At 61.4% G+C, this 24,415-nt stretch overlaps 1 protein-coding gene across 1 annotated transcript in view; it reads left to right on the forward strand.

The window, feature by feature from the left end:
* The first annotated feature begins 3,632 nt into the window (after positions 1–3,632).
* Positions 3,633–24,415, forward strand: part of LOC144829159 (leukocyte elastase inhibitor-like) — a 415,450-nt gene continuing 394,667 nt past the window's right edge. The window contains exon 1 of the mRNA XM_078688016.1: positions 3,633–3,713. The gene's annotated coding sequence lies outside the window, so the exon portion shown is untranslated. The remainder of the gene's footprint in view (positions 3,714–24,415) is intronic.

The raw sequence follows: 24,415 nt of genomic DNA on the forward strand, positions 1-24,415 counted from the left end.
TTTTGCCCATTGCTCGCATTTTAATCTGCAAGTTTGCCCATTGCTCGCTTTTGAATCTGTGCATGTTTATACCTTGCTCGCATTTTAATCTGTTTATTATCGGAGCGCTCGCACTGCTCTATTTAATTTAATAATTACTGCCTGATTGTGCCGGTGCCACTCCCCATAGCGACACTCTACTTTGTGCCCCAATCTCGTCCTGTTTCGGTTTTGCCTTCTCTGCCATTTTTGTTGTTGTGCCTCGTAGCCAGCCTCTCCACCCCGCTCCCGCCTCCCAGCTGCTCCTCCCTCGCTCCGCCCCCCTCCACTATCCACTTATGTCAGTACAGCCTACGCACAGCGTTCACGCGCAGCGGTCGCGCCCTATGCGCGCCAAAGGTAAGCCCGTCTACGCCCGTCCGCGCCTGGACCGCACCCAGCACCAAACCCCCTGGCCCCCGCAACATCCACTCCACCCACATAACGTACGCCGCCGCAACTCTCTCAGCCCTTAACCCCGGCCGACCACCAAACTGCTACCATGCCGTCCCAGAACACACCCATGGACCCTTCACCTGCCTCTCCTGCAAGTTCGACTGCATCAAGACCCACACCAAATCCACAAACTCCAAACAGAGCTCCGACACTAACCACCTGAGATGCATCCTACTCAACACCTGTTCGGTCCACAGACACGCCATTGAACTCTGGAACCTACTCGACACCACCTCGCCGGACGTCGCCTTTCTTACAGAAACCTGGATGAACGCCTCATCAACGCCCGACATCGCCATAGCCATCCCGGACGGCTACAAGATCATCCGAAAGGACCGCATCAACCAAACAGGAGGAGGCATCGCCATTGTTCATAAGAACACCATCCGCATCACGACCAGTTCTAACGACACACTCGCAGCTACCGAACACCGTCACTTCCAGATTCACATCGACCCCAAGACCACACTCAGAGGCACCCTCATCTACAGGCCACCAGGACCCCGCACACAATTCAGCGAAGACATCACTGACTTCATCAGCCCACATGCCCTCCCCTCCGAGGACTACATTCTACTGGGAGACCTCAAATTCCACCTGGAAAAGAACAACGACAGCAACACCACCACCCTTCTGGACAACCTCGCCAATCTCGGACTCAAACAACTTGTTGACACCCCCACACACTATGCCGGGCACACGCTCGACCCAATCTTCACCTCCAGCAAGCACATCTCCTTCAATCACACCACAGCTCTCCATTGGACAGACCACAGCTGCGTTCACTTCAACTACAAAAAGACTACGACCCACAACCACCCACAACCAATCCCCTGCAGAAACTGGAACAAAATTACCACCGACCAACTCTTCACATTGCTTCACCAAAACCCTCCTGCAAAATCATCGGACCCAAACCTTGCAGCCACCAACCTCACACATTGGATCACCCACAGCGCTGAGGAATTAGCACCCTTGAAAAAACATCAAATCAAGCAAAGTAGCAAAAAAGCCCCCTGGTTCAACGATGACCTTAAGAAATCCAAAAAGTTCTGTCGCACCCTCGAAAAAGCCTGGAGAAAAAACCCAACCACTGACAGCATGGCCACCTTCAAGAACGCCACCCGCAAACACCACCAACTGATCCGATCCACCAAGAAATCAGCATTCAAGGATCAACTCGACAACAACGCCCACAACAACAAGGAACTATTCAACATCGTCAAAGAATTTACCAACCCCACCGCCGGCACCAACGACATCACCCCCTCCCAAGACCTCTGTGACTCCCTAGCCTCCTTCTTCCACAACAAAATCGCTGACATACATAACAGCTTTGAAAACCAGTCCGAAGACCAGTCCATCCCACCCACCTCTGAACTAAAACCCCCCTCCAACAACCTTTACGCCTGGAACCCAATCACCACTGAAGACACCATCCGCCTGATGAACTCCATCCACTCAGGATCGCCAACCGACCCATTTCCCCACCACATTTTCAACAAATCAGACTCCATTATCGCACCCCATCTCCGAGACATCATCAACTGCTCCCTCAACTCCGCTACCTTCCCGGAAAGCTGGAAACATGCCGAACTCAGCGCCCTTCTGAAGAAACCCACAGCAGACCCCACTGAACTTAAGAACTACCGCCCCATCTCGCTCCTCCCATTCCCTGCCAAAGTCATTGAGAAAGCCGTCAACAGTCCGCTCGCCGCCTTCCTCGAATCCAACAAATCCCTCGACCCTTCACAGTCCGGCTTCCGAGCCAAACACAGCACCGAGACCGCCCTCATCGCAGCAACAGACGACATTCGAACTCTACTGGACAACGGAGAAACAGCTGCCCTTATCCTACTTGACCTCTTCGCAGCCTTCGACACAGTCTGTCATAGCACCCTTATACAACGCCTCAGCAACGTCGGAATACAAGGAAAAGCATTGGATTGGATCATCTCGTTCCTCACCGGAAGAACCCAGAGAGTCCGCCTCCCCCCTTTTAAATCAGAGGCCACCGAAGTCATCTGCGGCGTACCACAAGGATCAACACTCAGTCCCACCCTCTTCAACGTATACATGAGTCCCCTCGCATCCATCGCACGCCAACACAACCTCAACATCATCTCCTACGCCGACGACACCCAGCTGATCCTCTCCCTCACCAAAGACCCAAACACCGCCAAAACCAACCTACACGTAGGGATGAAAGAAGTAGCCGAGTGGATGAAGAACAGCCGTTTAAAACTGAACTCGGACAAAACGGAAGTCCTCATCTTATCATCTTAGGTTCATCCCCCTCCGCCTTGTTACGACTCATGGTGGCCACCGGCCCTGGGAAACACACCCATACCTACGGACCACGCACGTAACCTGGGCTTCATCCTGGACTCCTCCCTCTCGATGACCAGACAAGTCAACGCCGTCTCATCATCATGCTTCAACATCCTACGTATGCTCAAAAAAATCTTCCGTTGGATCCCCACCGAAACAAGAAAGACGGTCACCCACGCACTGGTCACAAGCCGACTGGACTACGGAAACACCCTTTACGCCGGAACCACAGCCAAACTACAGAAAAAACTCCAACGCATCCAAAACGCCTCAACCAGACTCATACTAGACATCCCCCGCCAAGCTCACATTTCCGGTCACCTGAAAGACCTCCACTGGCTCCCCGTCAACAAGAGAATAACGTTCCGTCTCCTCACCCACGCACACAAAGCCCTCTACGACCTAGGACCCGAATGCCTCAACACGCGCCTGTCCTTTTACACCCCCACCCGCCAACTACGATCGTCCAATCAAGCCCTCGCCGCAATTCCACGCATCCATAGATCCACCATGGGGGGAAGATCCTTCTCCTACTTAGCTGCCAAAACCTGGAATTCTCTCCCCACCCACCTCCGCCTTACACAGAACCACCTCTCCTTCAGAAAACAACTAAAAACTTGGATATTCGATAAGTAAAGTACCCCCCTCCCTCAAGCGCCTTGAGACCCTCTGGGTGAGTAGTGCGCTATACAAATATTAAACTTGAACTTGAACTATACAGTGGCTCTTATAGGGCTATACAGGATATGATGTATGGACAAGCATCATGGGAAATGTAGTTTTATTTGCGTAAAAAACGTTTTCATTGGCTGCTGTGAGTAGCAAATAAAAGAAAGAGGAGCATAATCCGAAGCCTCGGTCCACGCCCAGGGAGACTCCAAGAAGAATACACGCCCGTCCCGAAGCAGGTGAGGAGTGAACCATTCTTCATGACTCCACGGGGCCATTAAGTCTTACACTAAGAATTCAGGGTAGGGCCATGAACACGATCTTTATATTCGAAGTTCACACCCTCGCTCTATAACCCCCCTTATACACGTTATCTGCAAATAATTGCCCGTTTTGAACTGCGACCCTCAAAACGTATCTAGAAAACCAACGCATTTGCAGTTCAAAATTGACTGAGTGATTGCGTGTTAGTCCCGAGCCCCCAACACAACGCAGAAAAGTCCAAATGTGTGGTTGTTATTTCACAAGTGAATACCCAGCGTTAGTGCACCTACTAGAGCTTCATTATTGCCGCTCGCCTCGCGCAGAATGGCTGTCCGCACGGGATGCAGTTTATTCAAACTCGCCAACGGTGGGCGGTGTACATTTGTGGGAAGCCGTCCAAACTCTCCTCTGCTCGGGCAGTGGAGGAGTTTCTCGTCGACGGAAAGCGCTGCAGGGCGTGGCGCCCTACCCTTTTAAAACGAACTGTGACCCTTTTTTCCTACCAGAGAGTTAGCCGCTTGATATGTGTCACAAATTAAATGTTGCACGTTCTGGCCTCGTCAAATCTTTTGACACTTAAAACTAAGGCCTATTTATCAACTAAATCAAAAGCGCTGGATGCAGAGTTCTAGAAGTCTGAAGCTGGGGTTGTCCAATACCGAGGTTGCCTACTTTTGATTTCTTCTTATGCCCCAGGCCCAGTCTATTGTTCAACCCTTTGCCACTGATGCTCGGATATCATGAGGTGATTTTCTATCTCAACATTCCCTCTTAGCCGTTTACATACTTTGCAGTGCATGGTAGTTACACGGCGCAATATAATAATGCAGAGATCTGCCAGTTTTAAGGAACTCGGCATATATTTATAAATATGTATTTAATTATTTTAAACGGACAAACTCTATTTTAATTAATTTAGTCAACGAGTGACTTAAAGCAGAGGGTTGTTGGAATGAAAAGTTCAGAATTCCGACCCTTAGCAGGTTGAAGAGAGGGGAGTAACTCGGGGTGCCTTGCACGGACACGGCGCTTTGTGTAAGAGTGGGTGAAGCAGAGAAACTCGATGAAACAGCAGTCAACAATGTCTCAAACAAGATTGCATTATCGTACGGGGAAAGGGGATTTTACATGGCAACCGTTTCTGATACTGAGGTAGTGTGTGGCGCAAACAGCGTTTCTCAAATTCACACAGCTCAGATCGTCGTGTTTACGATGAGTGACCACCCCCGAACTTTACAGTTTTCTTGGCGTGTGCGTGAGTAGCTTAGGCGATCCAGGATGTCTTCGTTGCATCTTGGTACTTGTACTCTGAGTCTCTGATTTGGTAATCCGATAAATAGAACAAGAAGCCCCAGAATGCAAAGTAGAAACCTAGAATGGAAGAGTCAATAGTTCGTCTAAAGCATCCGTGCTTTAAATGGTGAAAGAGAAGTGCCGGTACTCATCAAATGGATTGAGGTGGGCCTGGGAGGGGGTGTCTGGGGGCGTGGCTTCGAGGCAGCCTTGTACACTATCAGCATTTTCTAATGTAAAGTGCCCCTCTGCCCTTGGCCAAGTTCTGCTTATAGCTGCAGGGTGTAATTGGTGTTTGATGTAATTATATAAAGCATGAATTTAGCCCGAGGGCATTAACGTGAGAAGCAGAAGTTATACGCGGAAGCAGACTTTTTTTTTATTGGCAAAAGGATTTTGCCCCGGATCACAGGATGTTAAACCCACGCTGGGATTTCACCTGTGCCATAAAAACTAAAAGTATGCGTTCGAGTAGAACTTGTGCTTCTCATGTAAAGCACTTTAATGCCCTCCTGCCAAGTTTGCACTATATATAAGCAAAGAATGGACCAATGTGCCCTGCACACACGAGCCGAAGTTGGCCTAAGGGCGTGAGGCCTCTGACAGACACTGGTGCTGCAGTTCCAATGTGGAGAGCTCTAGCTGTCAAACCACACGTGTCCTTCTGTCCTGTCGCGCTGTAGGGGTGCGAGCAGGGCCGGCCTGTAGAGTGGCCCAGGGCACCAGTATTCCGAGGGGCGCACCGAGCTGTGCACATTAAGGGAATACAGAACCCCGCCTTCTTCATGTCCCTGCGCCTCTGTCTGACTTGCCAGATTAGAGTTGATTGAATTAATTGATTAGGCTTTTGGGCCATGTTTTAACACCTCAGTGTCCCTTTCTTCACCCTCTTTCGCTGTCTCACCTCTCCTGACGCACAGCCACAGACCCATCACCCTTTGCAGCTAAGCTATCGGCCATTTAGGTGAGCTGGGGCGGTCCGAGGTGTTTGGGTTCACGGGGCCGTTACTGCTCATCCAGGGACTGACCAGTCAACTTAAAAAGGACCCTGTGATGCCTCGTTTCAGACACAATTAGCAAGGGCGCCAAATGCCTAAAGCGCTATCTTTCCAATTGCCTGCTCTGAGTGTAGGGTGCAGCCGCACCTGGCCCTGAATACACTCACCATTAACACAGAGACTGACCACCGCAAGTCAGCCACTGGGGGTACCGGTACTCTCTTAACACCAGGAGAAGTGCCGGTACTCAGTGGGAGAATACGGAGAAGTGCCGGTTCTCAGTACCGGTGAGTACCAGCCCATTTAAAGCACTGTGGGTACTCACAAACTTTCTCTCGGGGGCCACATTTACAGTGTGGTTTGTGCCCCAGGGCTGCACCGATGGGGGCGGGGTCAGTGGGGAAGAGGGAGGGAGGGGCTAGAGCAAAAAAAAAAACTGTGACCATGAGGTTGATCACAGGTCCCTGCAGCGGACGCCTTTGTCCACTGAGCCACCAGACCCGGCATACACACGTCTCGGTCTCTCTCTATTTCTCTCGGTCTCGGTCTCTCTCTATTTCTCTCGGTCTCTCTCTCTATTTCTCTCGGTCTCTCTCTCTGTTTCTCTCGGTCTCTCTCTCTGTTTCTCTCGGTCTCTCTCTCTGTTTCTCTCGGTCTCTCTCTCTGTTTCCCTCTCCCTCCCTCTGTTTCCCTCTCCCTCCCTCTGTTTCCCTCTCCCTCCCTCTGTTTCCCTCTGCCTCCCTCTGTTTCCCTCTGCCTCCCTCTGTTTCCCTCTGCCTCCCTCTGTTTCCCTCTGCCTCCCTCTGTTTCCCTCTGTTTCCCTCTGTTTCCCTCTGTTTCCCTCTGTTTCCCTCTGTTTCCCTCTGTTTCCCTCTGCCTCCCTCTGTTTCCCTCTGCCTCCCTCTGCCTCCCTCTGCCTCCCTCTGTTTCCCTCTGTTTCCCTCTGTTTCCCTCTGTTTCCCTCTGTTTCCCTCTGTTTCCCTCTGTTTCCCTCTGTTTCCCTCTGTTTCCCTCTGTTTCCCTCTGTTTCCCTCTGTTTCCCTCTGTTTCCCTCTGCCTCCCTCTGTTTCCCTCTGCCTCCCTCTGTTTCCCTCTGCCTCCCTCTGTTTCCCTCTGCCTCCCTCTGTTTCCCTCTGCCTCCCTCTGTTTCCCTCTGCCTCCCTCTGTTTCCCTCTGCCTCCCTCTGTTTCCCTCTGCCTCCCTCTGTTTCCCTCTGCCTCCCTCTGCCTCCCTCTGCCTCCCTCTGCCTCCCTCTGTTTCCCTCTGCCTCCCTCTGTTTCCCTCTGCCTCCCTCTGTTTCCCTCTGCCTCCCTCTGTTTCCCTCTGCCTCCCTCTGTTTCCCTCTGCCTCCCTCTGTTTCCCTCTGCCTCCCTCTGTTTCCCTCTGCCTCCCTCTGTTTCCCTCTGCCTCCCTCTCTCTGCTTCCCTCTGCCTCCCTCTCTCTGCTTCCCTCTGCCTCCCTCTCTCTGCTTCCCTCTGCCTCCCTCTCTCTGCTTCCCTCTGCCTCCCTCTCTCTGCTTCCCTCTGCCTCCCTCTCTCTGCTTCCCTCTGCCTCCCTCTCTCTGCTTCCCTCTGCCTCCCTCTCTCTGCTTCCCTCTGCCTCCCTCTCTCTGCTTCCCTCTGCCTCCCTCTCTCTGCTTCCCTCTGCCTCCCTCTCTCTGCTTCCCTCTGCCTCCCTCTCTCTGCTTCCCTCTGCCTCCCTCTCTCTGCTTCCCTCTGCCTCCCTCTCTCTGCTTCCCTCTGCCTCCCTCTCTCTGCTTCCCTCTGCCTCCCTCTCTCTGCTTCCCTCTGCCTCCCTCTCTCTGCTTCCCTCTGCCTCCCTCTCTCTGCTTCCCTCTGCCTCCCTCTCTCTGCTTCCCTCTGCCTCCCTCTCTCTGTTTCCCTCTGCCTGCCTCTGCCTCCCTCTGCCTGCCTCTGCCTCCCTCTATATCAATCAATCATGCCATTTGTATAGCGCACTACTCACCTGGGAGGGTCTCAAGGCACTTGGGGGGAGGGGGTATGCTACTGCTCGAACAGCCAGGTCTTGAGTTGTTTCCTGAAGGCGAGATGGTCCTGGGTCAGCCGAAGGTGGATGGGGAGGGAGTTCCAAGTCTTGGCAGCCAGGTAAGAGAAGGATCTTCCTCCGGCGGTGGCTCTTCGGATGCGTGGTACGGCTGCGAGGGCGAGGCTGGTGGACCGTAGCTGGCGGGTGGGCGTGTAGAAGGTCAGGCGGTCGTTGAGGTACTTGGGGCCCAGGTCGTGGAGAGACTTGTGTGCGTGGGTGAGGAGCCGGAACGTGATCCTCTTGTTGACGGGGAGCCAGTGCAGGTTCCTCAGGTGGCTGGAGATGTGGCTGCGTCGGGGGACATCCAGGATGAGTCAGGCGGAGGCGTTCTGGATGCGCTGGAGTCTTTTCTGTAGCTTGGCTGTGGTTCCGGCGTGGAGGGCGTTTCCGTAGTCCAGTCGGCTGGTGACGAGTGCCTGGGTGACAGTCTTCCTGGTCTCGGTTGGAATCCAGCGGAGGATCTTGCGACGCATACGCAGGGTGTTGAAGCACGATGAGGAGACGGCGTTGACTTGTCTGGTCATCGAGAGGGAGGGGTCCAGGATGAAGCCCAGGTTACGTGCGTGGTCGGTTGGCTTGGGTGCGGTGCCCAGGGCTGGGGGCCACCAGGAGTTGTCCCAGGCGGAGGGCGAAGATCCCAGGATGAGGACTTCCGTCTTGTCCGAGTTCAGTTTCAGGCGGCTGTCCTTCATCCACTCGGCGACGTCTTTCATCCCTTCGTGTAGGCAGGTTCTGGCGGTGTCGGGGTCTCTGGTGAGGGAGAGGATCAGCTGGGTGTCGTCGGCATAAGAGATGATGTTGAGGTTGTGCTGGCGTGCGATGGCTGCGAGAGGTTTCATGTAGATGTTGAAGAGGGTGGGGCTGAGTGAAGATCCTTGCGGGACGCCGCAGATGACTTCGGTGGCCTCGGAGCGAAACGGGGGGAGGCGGACTCTTTGTGTTCTTCCGGCGAGGAACGAGATGATCCACTCCAGTGCCTTCTCTTGGATACCGATGTTGCTGAGGCGCAGGACTAGGGTGCGGTGGCAGACCGTGTCGAACGCAGCGGAGAGGTCCAGGAGGATGAGGGCCACTGTTTCCCCCTTGTCGAGCAGGGTCCGGATGTCGTCGGTGGCTGCGATGAGGGCCGTCTCGGTGCTGTGGTTGGCTCTGAAGCCGGACTGCGAGGGGTCGAGGGATCCGTTCGTCTCGAGGAAGGCGGTCAGCTGTCTGTTGACGATCTTCTCGATGACTTTAGCAGGAAAAGGGAGGAGCGAGATGGGGCGGAAGTTTTTGAGATCGGTGGGGTCCGCTGTGGGTTTCTTCAGGAGGGCGCTGATCTCGGCGTGCTTCCAGCTCTACGGGAAGCTGGCGGTGTTGAAGGAGGCGTTGATGATGTTCCGGAGTTGGGGTGCGATGGTGGAGTCGGCCTTGTTGAAGACGTGGTGTGGGCAGGGGTCGGTCGGTGATCCGGAGTGGATGGTGTTCATCGTGTGGGCTGTGTCTTCGGTGGTCACCGTGGTCCAGGTGCGAAGGGTGGCGGTGGGGGGCGTTGGTTCGACGTTTGGGTGCGTGGGTGGGGCGCCGAAGCTGTTGTGGATGTCGGCCCTCTGTCTCCTTCCCTCTGTCTCCTTCCCTCTGTCTCCTTCCCTCTGTCTCCTTCCCTCTGTCTCCTTCCCTCTGTCTCCTTCCCTCTGTCTCCTTCCCTCTGTCTCCTTCCCTCTGTCTCCTTCCCTCTGTCTCCTTCCCTCTGTCTCCTTCCCTCTGTCTCCTTCCCTCTGTCTCCTTCCCTCTGTCTCCTTCCCTCTGTCTCCTTCCCTCTGTCTCCTTCCCTCTGTCTCCTTCCCTTACTCTGAGGTCTCCCTCACCCTCACTCTGAGGTCACTCTGAGGTCTCCCTCACCCTCACTCTGAGGTCACTCTGAGGTCTCCCTCACCCTCCTGAGGTCTCCCTCACCCTCCTGAGGTCTCCCTCACCCTCCTGAGGTCTCCCTCACCCTCCTGAGGTCTCCCTCACCCTCCTGAGGTCTCCCTCGCCTGCCCTTTCTCCCTCCCTCGCCTGCCCTTTCTCCCTCCCTCGCCTGCCCTTTCTCCCTCCCTCGCTTGCCCTTTCTCCCTCCCTCGCTTGCCCTTTCTCCCTCCCTCGCTTGCCCTTTCTCCCTCCCTCGCTTGCCCTTTCTCCCTCCCTCGCTTGCCCTTTCTCCCTCCCTCGCTTGCCCTTTCTCCCTCCCTCGCTTGCCCTTTCTCCCTCCCTCGCTTGCCCTTTCTCCCTCCCTCGCTTGCCCTTTCTCCCTCCCTCGCTTGCCCTTTCTCCCTCCCTCGCTTGCCCTTTCTCCCTCCCTCGCTTGCCCTTTCTCCCTCCCTCGCTTGCCCTTTCTCCCTCCCTCGCTTGCCCTTTCTCCCTCCCTCGCTTGCCCTTTCTCCCTCCCTCGCTTGCCCTTTCTCCCTCCCTCGCTTGCCCTTTCTCCCTCCCTCGCTTGCCCTTTCTCCCTCCCTCGCTTGCCCTTTCTCCCTCCCTCGCTTGCCCTCCCTCCCTTGCCCTCCCTCGCTTGCCCTCGCTCCCCTTCACCCTCCCTCGCTCGCCCGCCCTCCCTCGCTCGCCCGCCCTCCCTCGCTCGCCCGCCCTCCCTCGCTCGCCCGCCCTCCCTCGCTCGCCCGCCCTCCCTCGCCCTCTCGCCCTCGCTCGCCCTCTCGCCCTCGCTCGCCCTCTCGCCCTCGCTCGCCCTCGCTCGCCCTCTCGCCCTCGCTCGCCCTCTCGCCCTCGCTCGCCCTCTCGCCCTCTCGCCCTCTCGCCCTCTCGCCCTCTCGCCCTCTCGCCCTCTCGCCCTCGCTCGCCCTCGCTCGCCCTCGCTCGCCCTCGCTCGCCCTCGCTCGCCCTCGCTCGCCCTCGCTCGCCCTCGCTCGCCCTCGCTCGCCCTCTCGCCCTCGCTCGCCCTCTCGCCCTCGCTCGCCCTCTCGCCCTCGCTCGCCCTCTCGCCCTCGCTCGCCCTCTCGCCCTCGCTCGCCCTCTCGCCCTCGCTCGCCCTCTCGCCCTCGCTCGCCCTCTCGCCCTCGCTCGCCCTCTCGCCCTCGCTCGCCCTCCCTCGCTCGCCCTCCCTCGCTCGCCCTCCCTCGCTCGCCCTCCCTCGCTCGCCCTCCCTCGCTCGCCCTCCCTCGCTCGCCCTCCCTCGCTCGCCCTCCCTCGCTCGCCCTCCCTCGCTCGCCCTCCCTCGCTCGCCCTCCCTCGCTCGCCCTCCCTCGCTCGCCCTCCCTCGCTCGCCCTCCCTCGCTCGCCCTCCCTCGCTCGCCCTCCCTCGCTCGCCCTCCCTCGCTCGCCCTCCCTCGCTCGCCCTCCCTCGCTCGCCCTCCCTCGCTCGCCCTCCCTCGCTCGCCCTCCCTCGCTCGCCCTCCCTCGCTCGCCCTCCCTCGCTCGCCCTCCCTCGCTCGCCCTCCCTCGCTCGCCCTCCCTCGCTCGCCCTCCCTCGCTCGCCCGCCCTCGCTCGCCCGCCCTCGCTCGCCCGCCCTCGCTCGCCCGCCCTCGCTCGCCCGCCCTCGCTCGCCCGCCCTCGCTCGCCCGCCCTCGCTCGCCCGCCCTCGCTCGCCCGCCCTCGCTCGCCCGCCCTCGCTCGCCCGCCCTCGCTCGCCCGCCCTCGCTCGCCCGCCCTCGCTCGCCCGCCCTCGCTCGCCCGCCCTCCCTCGCTCGCCCTCCCTCGCTCGCCCTCTGTTAGACGGACCGGGAGGGTCGGCCGAGGATACGGGGAGAGGTCTCCGGGGAGAGCCGTCTCCAGTGAATCGTACAGACAAGTAACTTCCCCCCCACAGACGGACACCACACAATGATAAAGTTCAACGATACTTTATAGACAATTCTTCAAGTACGGTAGAATGGTACAAGGAGGTCTGGACTCAGGGGTCCCCTCTATTCTGGTCTCTGTTCGGGAAAAGGGTAGCGGGACAGTCTTGTTACCAAAACGATGGAAAATAGCTCTCAATCCTCGAGCTCGGTGGTGTAGATGAACGGGCCGCGGCGGAGCCAGCAGGTCCCGAGATGGATGAAGGCAGACGACGGTCCGCGGCAGAGCCAGCAGGTCCCGATGAAGGTGGTGGTTACAAACGGTCCGCGGCTACGCCAGCAGGTCCCGACGACGATGAAGGATAGGGTGGTTCCCAAAGCCGCGGCAGCGCCAGCAGGCAAGACGAAGGTGCACAAGACAGAGCTACGGCAGCGCCAGTAGTCCGTCAAGGATGAGTTCTTCTTTGCGTCTCTCGACTCCAAGATACAACTCCCGTCCTGCTCTGGAGCTGCCCCAGTTATAGGGCTGGTGTGCTTTGATGTCCGGACCCTCGCACTTGGAGGTCGGGAGGTCCGGGATGAGGGGGTTCAGACACCCAGCAGGGGGGTGGAGCCAGCGTCCGGGGAGGCGATGGGCGAGCGGCACTTGGCGGGTGAGAGCCATCGACGCCTCCTGCTCCCATTGACTGACCAAGTAGCCCGCTCACCTCCTGGGTGGATGTTGGTGCCGGAATGTCTGAGGCCTGGCCAGGCCCAGGGTTGAGGTCGATCGGGGGCCAGGCGGCCTCGTGGTGGAGTGTCCAAGATGGCGCCCAGGATGGGCGCGCAGGCCGGTAGTGGGTCGGCCTACGGGGTCAACAGGTTCGAGTGTAGGGGTCCCTGCGGGGACGGTGGACGTGCAATGGTGGTGTGTGGTACTTGCGTGGCTGGTTCGGGCCTGGTTGGGCCGGGGGAGAGCGGCCCTTCATGTGGCCTGTCCAACATGCGTCCCCCCCCAGCTGAAGGCGGGGAGAGTTACCCGTTCTCTTGGGGACTCTTCGCGTCGAGGCGGAAGAACCGGGACAGGCCATCTGCGTTGGCGTGATCGGGCCCAGGCCGATGTTCAACTGTGAAGTCCATCCCTTGTAGGGAGATGGACCAGCGTAGTAACTTCGGGTTTTCCCCCCGCATCTGCATCAGCCACTGCAGGGGTCGGTGGTCGGTCTGTACCCGAAAGGGTGTGCCAAAAAGGTAGGGCCGGAGCTTCTTGAGGGCCCATACCACCGCGAAGGCCTCCCTCTCTATGGTGCTCCAGCGTTGTTCCCGTGGTAGGAGTCGCCGGCTGATGAAGGCCACCGGTTGGTCATGGCCTTCGGTGTTCACTTGGGACAGGACTGCCCCAATGCCATGGTCGGAGGCATCCGTCTGGACGATGAACTCCCGGCTGTAGTCGGGGGCCTGGAGCACAGGGGCGGAGCACATGGCGGCTTTTCAATTGTTCAAATGCAGCTTGACACTCTGGGGTCCAGTTGACTTTCTGGGGCTGATTTTTTGACGTGAGCTCTGTGAGGGGCCTCACGATAGTACCATAGTCTTTCACGAACCTTCGGTAATAGCCCGTGAGGCCCAGGAAGGCTCGTACCTCGGTCTGGGTAGTGGGGGGCTGCCAGGACTGGATGGCGGCAATTTTTAGCTGCAGAGGGGCCACCAGGCCGCTTCCCACCTGGTGCCCGAGGTAGGTCACAGACCCTTGCCCAATTTGACATTTGCTGGCCTTGATCGTGAGGCCAGCTTGCTGAAGGGCGTGCAGTACTGCTCGGAGGTGGTGGAGGTGCTCGGACCACTGGTTGCTGTATACAGCGATGTCGTCTAAGTAGGCGGCGCTGAAGCCTTCGAGCCCCGCCAGGACCTGATTGACGAGCCGTTGGAATGTTGCTGGGGCATTCTTCATGCCGAAGGGCATGACTGTGAAATGGTAATGGCCATCGGGCGTGGAAAAGGCAGAACGTTCTTGTGCCCGGGGTGTGAGGCCGATTTGCCAGTAGCCCGCCGTCCGTTCGAAGATACTGAGGTAGCGGGCAGCTCCCATGCGGTCGATTAGTTCATCTGCCCGGGGGATGGGATGTGCGTCTGTCCTGGTGACCGCATTCAAGCCCCGGTAGTCGACGCAGAACCGGAGTTCTGGTGTGGTGCCGGGGGCAGCTGCCTTGGGGACCAGTACTACAGGGCTGGCCCAGGGGCTGTCTGAGGGCTCGATGACCCCGAGCGTGAGCATTTTGGCTACTTCCTCCTGGATGCAGGCCCGTACCCGATCTGGCACGCGGTAGGCCCGGTGGCGGATAGGGGGGCTGTCCCCCGTGTCCACATCGTGCGTACACCAGGAAGTGACACCTGGGGTGAGGGAGAACAGGCTGGCGAATTGTGATAGGAGAACTTGGCACTCCTGGTGTTGCTCTCGGGTGAGGGTCTCTGAGAGTCGGACCCCATCTACGGAACCGTCTTTCTCCCGCGTTCGTAGGAGGTCCGGGAGGGGCTCGGAGTCCTCTTCAGCCCCATTGTCTGTGGCCATCAGGAGGCTGAGTTCTGTCCGTACAAAGTGCGGTTTCAGTCTGTTAGCGTGGAGGACCCGGAGGGGGTTCCGGGAAGATTCCAAGTCGATGAGATAGGTAGCCGGACCCTTGCGCTCGACCACCTTGAAGGGCCCTGTCCACTTGTCTTGTAGGGCGCAGGGTTCGGTGGGGGACATCACCCATACCTGTTGCCCAGGTTCAAACTCGATGGAGGAGGCATTCCGGTCATACCACCTTTTCATGTCCTCCTGACTGGCCTCTAGGTTGGCTTTTGCTAGTTCTCGGAATCGCCGGGTCTGGTTGCGGAGTGTTAGGAGGTAGCGGAACACATCTGGTGGGTTCTTTAGAGGGGGCATCTCCCAGCCTTCCTTAACTAGGCTGAGCGGCCCGCGCACGGGGTGTCCATACAGCAGTTCAAATGGGCTGAAGCCCAGGGACTTCTGGGGAACCTCTCGATATGCGAAGAGAAGGCACGGCAACAGTACATCCCACTGGCGGCGGAGGGGCTCTTCCAACCCCCCGATCATCCCTTTGAGCGTGCGGTTGAACCGCTCAACGAGTCCGTTTCCTTGAGGGTGATAGGGGGTCGTGAACCGGTAGGTAACCCCGCACTGTTGCCAGAGAGATTTCATGTATTTCGAAATAAAGTTCGTGCCCCTGTCACTGACGACCTCCCGGGGGAAGCCCACCCGGGAGAAGATCCCCATCAGAGCCCGGCCGACTACCGGGGCTGTCACAGTCCGCAGGGGAACAGCCTCCGGGTAGCGGGTGGCGTGGTCCACTAGCACCAGGATGAATCGATGGCCTTGTTTTGTGCGCGGGTCCAGGGGCCCTACGATATCGATTCCGACCCTCTCGAACGGGGTGGTGACCACGGGAAACGGTTGCAGGGGGGCTTTCAGTTTGCGGCCGCTCTTCCCACTGGCTTGGCACGTGGGGCAAGATCGGCAATGCTGGTGTACATTGTCCCTCATTTTGGGCCAGAAGAAGTGGGTCACCAGGCGGCTATAGGTTTTGTCTTGACCCAAGTGTCCTGCCAGGGGGACATCGTGGGCCAGGTTTAGCAGAAAGTCTCTAAAACGGAGGGGTACCACTAGGACTCGGCTGGCCCCCAGCTCCGCGATTCTTTGCTCACTGTACAGCAGATCATTGTCCCAGTAGACCCAGTGAGTTCCGGAGGTATCCCCTGCGCTTTGGGCTAGCGCTTGCTGGCGGAGTCCCTCGAGGGACTGACAGGTCCTTTGTTCTTGGCGAAATTGTTCTTGCGTGGGCCCCCCCTCTTGAGGCCACTGGTCGAGGTTAGCGAGGTCTGGAGGTTGAGCTGGTTCGGGGGGGACGTCACGGTCGGTGGTTTCGGCGGGGGCGACCGGAGGCGGTGGCGCCGGCCATTCGAGTTCCTCTGGGCGGGTGTTGGCACGGGCGGTCATGGACCGGGTGGTGACGCACGCCCAGTCCGGGACGCCCAGCATCCCCAGGTGCTCTTTTCGTTCGACTGCTGCCCATGGAGAGCTTTCCAGGTCATTACCCAGGAGGCAGTCTACGGGGGCATCATCTCGGACCGTCACCTTCAACATGCCGGAGACCCCTCCCCATTCGAAGGGGACGCAGGCCATCCGACACAGACTTTCTGAGTTATCGGCTGAACGTACAGGGCAGAGAACGTTTGGTAAGTATTGTTCGGGGGTCACCAGGTGACAGCGGACGGCTGTTACACTGGCCCCAGTGTCACGAAGGGCTTCCGCCCGGCGTCCATTGATGCCCACCCATTGGCTGTACTTCTGGGTATTAGCGGGTAGGGGGACCCGCGGGACCATGTCTCTCCCCCCTAGGCAGGCGAGAGCCATGGCGGCTGGCTCCCATTCTGGGTGTTCCTGTTCATATTCTTCTTGTTCCTCTGAGATCTGTTCCTCCCCCAGAGCAGCAGCGGCTACTTGGCGGGGTCTTGGGCTCTGGTACTGGGGGCAGTTTGGGTCGTTTGCATAGTGTCCGACTCGTTGACATCGATGGCAGGTAACATTGGCTCGAGGTCCCGGTCGCGCTGGGGTGCTGCCCCGGTTGGACGGGGGGGTGGGGCTGATAGTGGGGGTGACCGGAGCGTTGCTTCTTCCGCGTCCTTGGCCTCCACCTCCTCGGGGACGGTGCTGACCATTGTTGTTCCGGTTCTGTTCGGAGGACCCATTTCGACTCACTCTGGTGATCTCCCACCGGTCAGCTTCGGCTGCGAGCTGCCGGGGATCCGTTAACTTGCTGTCGAGGAGGTGCTGGCGAAGTTCAATGAAGCAATTGTTCGACAGATGCTCCCATACCATAAGATTGAACAGTTGTTCGTAGGTTGTGACCTTGCTTCCTTTGATCCAGCCCTCGAAGGCTCGGCTAAAGTAATTGACATAGTCCACCCAAGTTGTACCTGGGATGCGGGTGCAGTCTCGGAACCTCTGACGGTACATCTCGGGTGTGAGGCCATAGCGGGTGAGGAGTGCCGCTTTCATATGGTCATAGGAGGTCATCTGCTGGTCCGGGAGTTGCAGCAGGGCGTCGCGGCCCTCATTGAGGAGTCTCCCCCACAGACCGGCCCCCAATCGCTTCTATCGATCCGGTGTGCAGTCATAGCGATTTCATAGGCCTTAAACCATTGCTGGATGTCGTCCTCTCGGAAGTATTCTCGAACGACATCCTTGGGGATGTGTACCTTCTTCTCTGTTGCCCCTGGAGTGTGGGGTTGCTCGGGCACCCCTGTTTCTTTATTCTGTTTGCGTAGGTCGATTTCAGCTAATTTCCGTTCATGTTCATATGCCAGTTTCTTTTCCTCGAGCTCCCTTTGTCTCTGTTTCTCCTCTCTTTCTTCTCGGAGACGCAGGTGCTCTAAGTTGATTTTCTGTTCGGCCAACTTTAGTTCAACGTCCATTTTGAGCCGGGCCATTTCCAGCTCGTGTAGTCGGGTTCTTTCTCGTTCCTGGATCTCGCCTGGCGAGAGACCCGTTCTTCGCTCTTCAGGGCCCATGGGGGTTTGTGCTGTGATGTCTTGATCGGGGTTCCGGCAGCCCCGGTTCTGCCCAAGATTCCAGGGCCTGCTTAAAGTCATCTTTGGTATTTAGTCCGGTGGTAGCGATACCTAATTCGATACAGAACTGTTTAAGTTCACGATGGCTGTACTCGCCCAATTTCTCCATCTGGAATTTCTCCGTTGATCCGCTTTCTTTAGTTGACATCGTGATTCGCCGTGGGGTGAGCTACTCTCTGTACGGTTTATGCGGTGATTCGGATCCCACCGCTGCCACCAATGTTAGACGGACCGGGAGGGTCGGCCGAGGATACGGGGAGAGGTCTCCGGGGAGAGCCGTCTCCAGTGAATCGTACAGACAAGTAACTTCCCCCCCACAGACGGACACCACACAATGATAAAGTTCAACGATACTTTATAGACAATTCTTCAAGTACGGTAGAATGGTACAAGGAGGTCTGGACTCAGGGGTCCCCTCTATTCTGGTCTCTGTTCGGGAAAAGGGTAGCGGGACAGTCTTGTTACCAAAACGATGGAAAATAGCTCTCAATCCTCGAGCTCGGTGGTGTAGATGAACGGGCCGCGGCGGAGCCAGCAGGTCCCGAGATGGATGAAGGCAGACGACGGTCCGCGGCAGAGCCAGCAGGTCCCGATGAAGGTGGTGGTTACAAACGGTCCGCGGCTACGCCAGCAGGTCCCGACGACGATGAAGGATAGGGTGGTTCCCAAAGCCGCGGCAGCGCCAGCAGGCAAGACGAAGGTGCACAAGACAGAGCTACGGCAGCGCCAGTAGTCCGTCAAGGATGAGTTCTTCTTTGCGTCTCTCGACTCCAAGATACAACTCCCGTCCTGCTCTGGAGCTGCCCCAGTTATAGGGCTGGTGTGCTTTGATGTCCGGACCCTCGCACTTGGAGGTCGGGAGGTCCGGGATGAGGGGGTTCAGACACCCAGCAGGGGGGTGGAGCCAGCGTCCGGGGAGGCGATGGGCGAGCGGCACTTGGCGGGTGAGAGCCATCGATGCCTCCTGCTCCCATTGACTGACCAAGTAGCCCGCTCACCTCCTGGGTGGATGTTGGTGCCGGAATGTCTGAGGCCTGGCCAGGCCCAGGGTTGAGGTCGATCGGGGGCCAGGCGGCCTCGTGGTGGAGTGTCCAAGATGGCGCCCAGGATGGGCGCGCAGGCCGGTAGTGGGTCGGCCTACGGGGTCAACAGGTTCGAGTGTAGGGGTCCCTGCGGGGACGGTGGACGTGCAATGGTGGTGTGTGGTACTTGCGTGGCTGGTTCGGGCCTGGTTGGGCCGGGGGAGAGCGGCCCTTCATGTGGCCTGTCCAACACCCTCCCTCGCTCGCCCTCCCTCGCTCGCCCTCCCTCCCTCGCTCGCCCTCCCTCCCTCCCTCGCTCGCCCTCCCTCGCTCGCCCTCCCTCGCTCGCCCTCCCTCGCTCGCCCTCCCTCCCTCGCTCGCCCTCCCTCGCTCGCCCTCCCTCCCTCGCTCGCCCTCCCTCCCTCCCTCGCTCGCCCTCCCTCCCTCCCTCCCTCGCTCGCCCTCCCTCGCTCGCCCTCCCTCCCTCGCTCGCCCTCCCTCCCTCCCTCCCTCGCTCTCCCTCCCTCGCTCGCCCTCCCTCCCTCCCTCGCCCTCCCTCCCTCGCCCTCCCTCCCTCGCCCTCCCTCCCTCGCTCGCCCTCCCTCGCCCTCCCTCCCTCGCTCGCCCTCCCTCGCTCGCCCTCCCTCGCTCGCCCTCCCTCGCTCGCCCTCCCTCGCTCGCTCGCCCTCCCTCCCTCCCTCCCTCGCTCGCCCTCCCTCGCTCGCCCTCCCTCCCTCCCTCGCCCTCCCTCCCTCGCCCTCCCTCCCTCGCCCTCCCTCCCTCGCTCGCCCTCCCTCGCCCTCCCTCCCTCGCTCGCCCTCCCTCGCCCTCCCTCCCTCGCTCGCCCTCCCTCGCTCGCCCTCCCTCGCTCGCCCTCCCTCGCTCGCCCTCCCTCGCTCGCCCTCCCTCGCTCGCCCTCGCTCGCTCGCCCTCCCTCTCCCGCCCTCGCCCTCCCGACCTCCCTCGCTCGCCCTCCCGCCCTCCCTCGTTCGCCCTCCCTCCTTCGTTCGCCCTCCCTCCCTCGTTTGCCCTTCCTCCCTCGCTTGCCCTTCCTCCCTCGCTTGCCCTTCCTCCCTCGTTCGCTTGCCCTTCCTCCCTCGTTCGCCCTCCCTCCCTCCCTCGTTCGCCCTCCCTCCCTCGTTCGCCCTCCCTCCCTCGTTCGCCCTCCCTCCCTCGTTCGCCCTCCCTCCCTCGTTCGCCCTCCCTCCCTCGTTCGCCCTCCCTCCCTCGTTCGCCCTCCCTCCCTCGTTCGCCCTCCCTCCCTCGTTCGCCCTCCCTCCCTCGTTCGCCCTCCCTCCCTCGTTCGCCCTCCCTCCCTCGTTCGCCCTCCCTCCCTCGTTCGCCCTCCCTCCCTCCCTCGCCCTCCCTCCCTCGTTCGCCCTCCCTCCCTCGCCCTCCCTCCCTCGCCCTCCCTCCCTCGCTCGCCCTCCCTCCCTCGCTCGCCCTCCCTCCCTCGCTCGCCCTCCCTCCCTCGCCCTCCCTCCCTCTCCCTCGCTCTCCCTCCCTCGCTCTCTCGCTCTCCCTCTCTCGCTCTCCCTCCCTCGCTCTCTCGCTCTCCCTCCCTCGCTCTCTCGCTCTCCCTCCCTCGCTCTCTCGCTCTCCCTCCCTCGCCCTCCCTCCCTCGCCCTCCCTCGCTCGCCCTCCCTCGCTCGCCCTCCCTCGCTCGCCCTCCCTCGCTCGCCCTCCCTCGCTCGCCCTCCCTCGCCCTCCCTCGCTCGCCCTCCCTCCCTCGCCCTCCCTCCCTCGCCCTCCCTCCCTCGCCCTCCCTCCCTCGCCCTCCCTCCCTCGCCCTCCCTCCCTCGCCCTCCCTCCCTCGCCCTCCCTCCCTCGCCCTCCCTCCCTCGCCCTCCCTCCCTCGCCCTCCCTCCCTCCCTCGCCCTCCCTCCCTCGCCCTCCCTCCCTCGCTCGCCCTCCCTCGCTCGCCCTCCCTCGCTCGCCCTCCCTCGCTCGCCCTCCCTCGCTCGCCCTCCCTCGCTCGCCCTCCCTCGCTCGCCCTCCCTCGCTCGCCCTCCCTCGCTCGCCCTCCCTCGCTCGCCCTCCCTCGCTCGCCCTCCCTCGCTCGCCCTCCCTCGCTCGCCCTCCCTCGCTCGCCCTCCCTCGCTCGCCCTCCCTCGCTCGCCCTCCCTCGCTCGCCCTCCCTCCCTCCCTCCCTCGCCCTCCCTCCCTCCCTCGCCCTCCCTCCCTCGCCCTCCCTCGCTCGCCCTCCCTCGCTCGCCCTCCCTCGCTCGCCCTCCCTCGCTCGCCCTCCCTCGCTCGCCCTCCCTCGCTCGCCCTCCCTCGCTCGCCCTCCCTCGCTCGCCCTCCCTCGCTCGCCCTCCCTCGCTCGCCCTCCCTCGCTCGCCCTCCCTCGCTCGCCCTCCCTCGCTCGCCCTCCCTCGCTCGCCCTCCCTCGCTCGCCCTCCCTCGCTCGCCCTCCCTCGCTCGCCCTCCCTCGCTCGCCCTCCCTCGCTCGCCCTCCCTCGCTCGCCCTCCCTCGCTCGCCCTCCCTCGCTCGCCCTCCCTCGCTCGCCCTCCCTCGCTCGCCCTCCCTCGCTCGCCCTCCCTCGCTCGCCCTCCCTCGCTCGCCCTCCCTCGCTCGCCCTCCCTCGCTCGCCCTCCCTCGCTCGCCCTCCCTCGCTCGCCCTCCCTCGCTCGCCCTCCCTCGCTCGCCCTCCCTCGCTCGCCCTCCCTCGCTCGCCCTCCCTCGCTCGCCCTCCCTCGCTCGCCCTCCCTCGCTCGCCCTCCCTCGCTCGCCCTCCCTCGCTCGCCCTCCCTCGCTCGCCCTCCCTCGCTTTCCCTCCCTCCCTCGCTTTCCCTCCCTCCCTCGCTTTCCCTCCCTCCCTCGCTTTCCCTCCCTCCCTCGCTTTCCCTCCCTCCCTCGCTTTCCCTCCCTCCCTCGCTTTCCCTCCCTCCCTCGCTTTCCCTCCCTCCCTCGCTTTCCCTCCCTCCCTCGCTTTCCCTCCCTCCCTCGCTTTCCCTCCCTCCCTCGCTTTCCCTCCCTCCCTCGCTTTCCCTCCCTCCCTCGCTTTCCCTCCCTCCCTCGCTTTCCCTCCCTCCCTCGCTTTCCCTCCCTCCCTCGCTTTCCCTCCCTCCCTCGCTTTCCCTCCCTCCCTCGCTTTCCCTCCCTCCCTCGCTTTCCCTCCCTCCCTCGCTTTCCCTCCCTCCCTCGCTTTCCCTCCCTCCCTCGCTTTCCCTCCCTCCCTCGCTTTCCCTCCCTCCCTCGCTTTCCCTCCCTCCCTCGCTTTCCCTCCCTCCCTCGCTTTCCCTCCCTCCCTCGCTTTCCCTCCCTCCCTCGCTTTCCCTCCCTCCCTCTCCCTCCCTCGCTTGCTCGCCCTCCCTCGCCCTCCCTACCTCTCCCTACCTCCCCCTCCCTCCCTCGCCCTCCCTACCTCCCTCCCACGCTCCCTCGCTCTCTCTCCCTCCCTTGCTCTCCCTCCCTTGCTCTCCCTCCCTTGCTCTCCCTCCCTTGCTCTCCCTCCCTTGCTCTTCCTCCCTCCCTTGCTCTCCCTCCCTCCCTTGCTCTCCCTCCCTCCCTTGCTCTCCCTCCCTCCCTTGCTCTCCCTCCCTCCCTTGCTCTCCCTCCCTCCCTTGCTCTCCCTCCCTCCCTTGCTCTCCCTCCCTCCCTTGCTCTCCCTCCCTCCCTTGCTCTCCCTCCCTCCCTTGCTCTCCCTCCCTCCCTTGCTCTCCCTCCCTTGCTCTCCCTCCCTCGCTTGCTCTCCCTCCCTCGCTTGCTCTCCCTCCCTCGCTTGCTCTCCCTCCCTCGCTTGCTCTCCCTCGCTTTCTCTCCCTCCCTCGCTTTCTCTCCCTCCCTCGCTTTCTCTCCCTCCCTCGCTTTCTCTCCCTCCCTCGCTTTTTCTCTCCCTCGCTTTTGCTCTCCCTCCCTCGCTTGCTCTCCCTCCCTCGCTTGCTCTCCCTCCCTCGCTTGCTCTCCCTCCCTCGCTTGCTCTCCCTCCCTCGCTTGCTCTCCCTCCCTCGCTTGCTCTCCCTCCCTCGCTTGCTCTCCCTCCCTCGCTTTCTCTCCCTCCCTCGCTTGCTCTCCCTCCCTCGCTTTCTCTCCCTCCCTCGCTTTCTCTCCCTCACTCGCTTTCTCTCCCTCCCTCGCTTTCTCTCCCTCCCTCGCTTTCTCTCCCTCCCTCGCTTTCTCTCCCTCCCTCGCTTTCTCTCCCTCCCTCGCTTTCTCTCCCTCGCTTTCTCTCCCTCCCTCTCTTTCTCTCCCTCCTTCGCTTTCTCTCCCTCCCTCGCTTTCTCTCCCTCCCTCGCTTTCTCTCCCTCCCTCGCTCTCCCTCCCTCGCTTTCTCTCCCTCCCTCGCTTTCTCTCCCTCCCTCCCTTTCTCTCCCTCCCTCGCTTTCTCTCCCTCCCTCGCTTTCTCTCCCTCCCTCGCTTTCTCTCCCTCCCTCGCTCGCCCTCCCTCCCTCGCTCGCCCTCCCTCCCTCGCTCGCCCTCCCTCCCTGGTTCGCCCTCCCTCCCTGGTTCGCCCTCCCTCCCTGGTTCGCCCTCCCTCCCTGGTTCGCCCTCCCTCCCTGGTTCGCCCTCCCTCCCTGGTTCGCCCTCCCTCCCTCGTTCGCCCTCCCTCCCTCGTTCGCTCGCCCTGTCTCCCTCCCGCCCTCGCTCGCCCTCGCCCGCCCTCCCTCCCTCGTTCGCCCTCCCTCCCTCCCTCGTTCGCCCTCCCTCCCTCCCTCGTTCGCCCTCCCTCCCTCCCTCGTTCGCCCTCCCTCCCTCCCTCGTTCGCCCTCCCTCCCTCCCTCGTTCGCCCTCCCTCCCTCCCTCGTTCGCCCTCCCTCCCTCCCTCGTTCGCCCTCCCTCCCTCCCTCGTTCGCCCTCCCTCCCTCCCTCGCCCTCCCTCCTGCGTTCGCCCGCCCTCCCTCCCTCGCCCTCCCTCGCTCGCCCTCCCTCCCTCGTTCGCTCGCCCTGTCTCCCTCCTGCCCTCGCTCGCCCTCGCCCGCCCTCCCTCCCTCGTTCGCCCTCCCTCCCTCGTTCGCCCTCCCTCCCTCGTTCGCCCTCCCTCGTTCGCCCTCCCTCCCTCCCTCGTTCGCCCTCCCTCGCCCTCCCTCCTGCGTTCGCCCGCCCTCCCTCCCTCCCTCGCTCGCCCTCCCTCGCTCGCCCTCCCTCGCTCGCCCTCCCTCGCTCGCCCTCGCTCGCCCTCGCTCGCTCGCCCTCCCTCGCTCGCCCTCCCTCGCTCGCCCTCCCTCGCTCGCCCTCCCTCGCTCGCCCTCCCTCGCTCGCCCTCCCTCGCTCGCCCTCCCTCGCTCGCCCTCCCTCGCTCGCCCTCCCTCGCTCGCCCTCCCTCGCTCGCCCTCCCTCGCTCGCCCTCCCTCGCTCGCCCTCCCTCGCTCGCCCTCCCTCGCTCGCCCTCCCTCGCCCTCCCTCCCTCGCCCTCCCTCCCTCGCCCTCCCTCGCTCGCCCTCCCTCGCTCGCCCTCCCTCGCTCGCCCTCCCTCGCTCGCCCTCCCTCGCTCGCCCTCCCTCGCTCGCCCTCCCTCGCTCGCCCTCCCTCGCTCGCCCTCCCTCGCTCGCTCGCCCTCCCTCGCTCGCCCTCCCTCGCTCGCCCTCCCTCGCTCGCCCTCCCTCGCTCGCCCTCCCTCGCTCGCCCTCCCTCCCTCGCCCTCCCTCACTTGCCCTCGCCCGCCCTCCCTCCCTCGCCCTCCCTCCCTCGCCCTCCCTCCCTCCCTCGCCCTCCCTCCCTCCCTCGCCCTCCCTCCCTCCTTCCCTCCTTCCCTCCCCCTCCCTCCCTCTCTCTCTCCCTCTCTCTCTCCCTCTCTCTCTCCCTCCCTCTCTCCCTCCCTCTCTCTCTCCCTCCCTCTCTCCCTCCCTCTCTCCCTCCCTCCCTCTCTCCCTCCCTCCCTCTCTCCCTCCCTCGCTCTCCCTCCCTCGCTCTCCCTCCCTCGCTCTCCCTCCCTCGCTCTCCCTCCCTCGCTCTCCCTCCCTCGCTCTCCCTCCCTCGCTCTCCCTCCCTCGCTCTCCCTCCCTCGCTCTCCCTCC

Source organism: Lissotriton helveticus, chromosome 4_1 (assembly GCF_964261635.1).
Source record: "Lissotriton helveticus chromosome 4_1, aLisHel1.1, whole genome shotgun sequence".
Taxonomy (NCBI): Eukaryota; Metazoa; Chordata; class Amphibia; order Caudata; family Salamandridae; genus Lissotriton; species Lissotriton helveticus.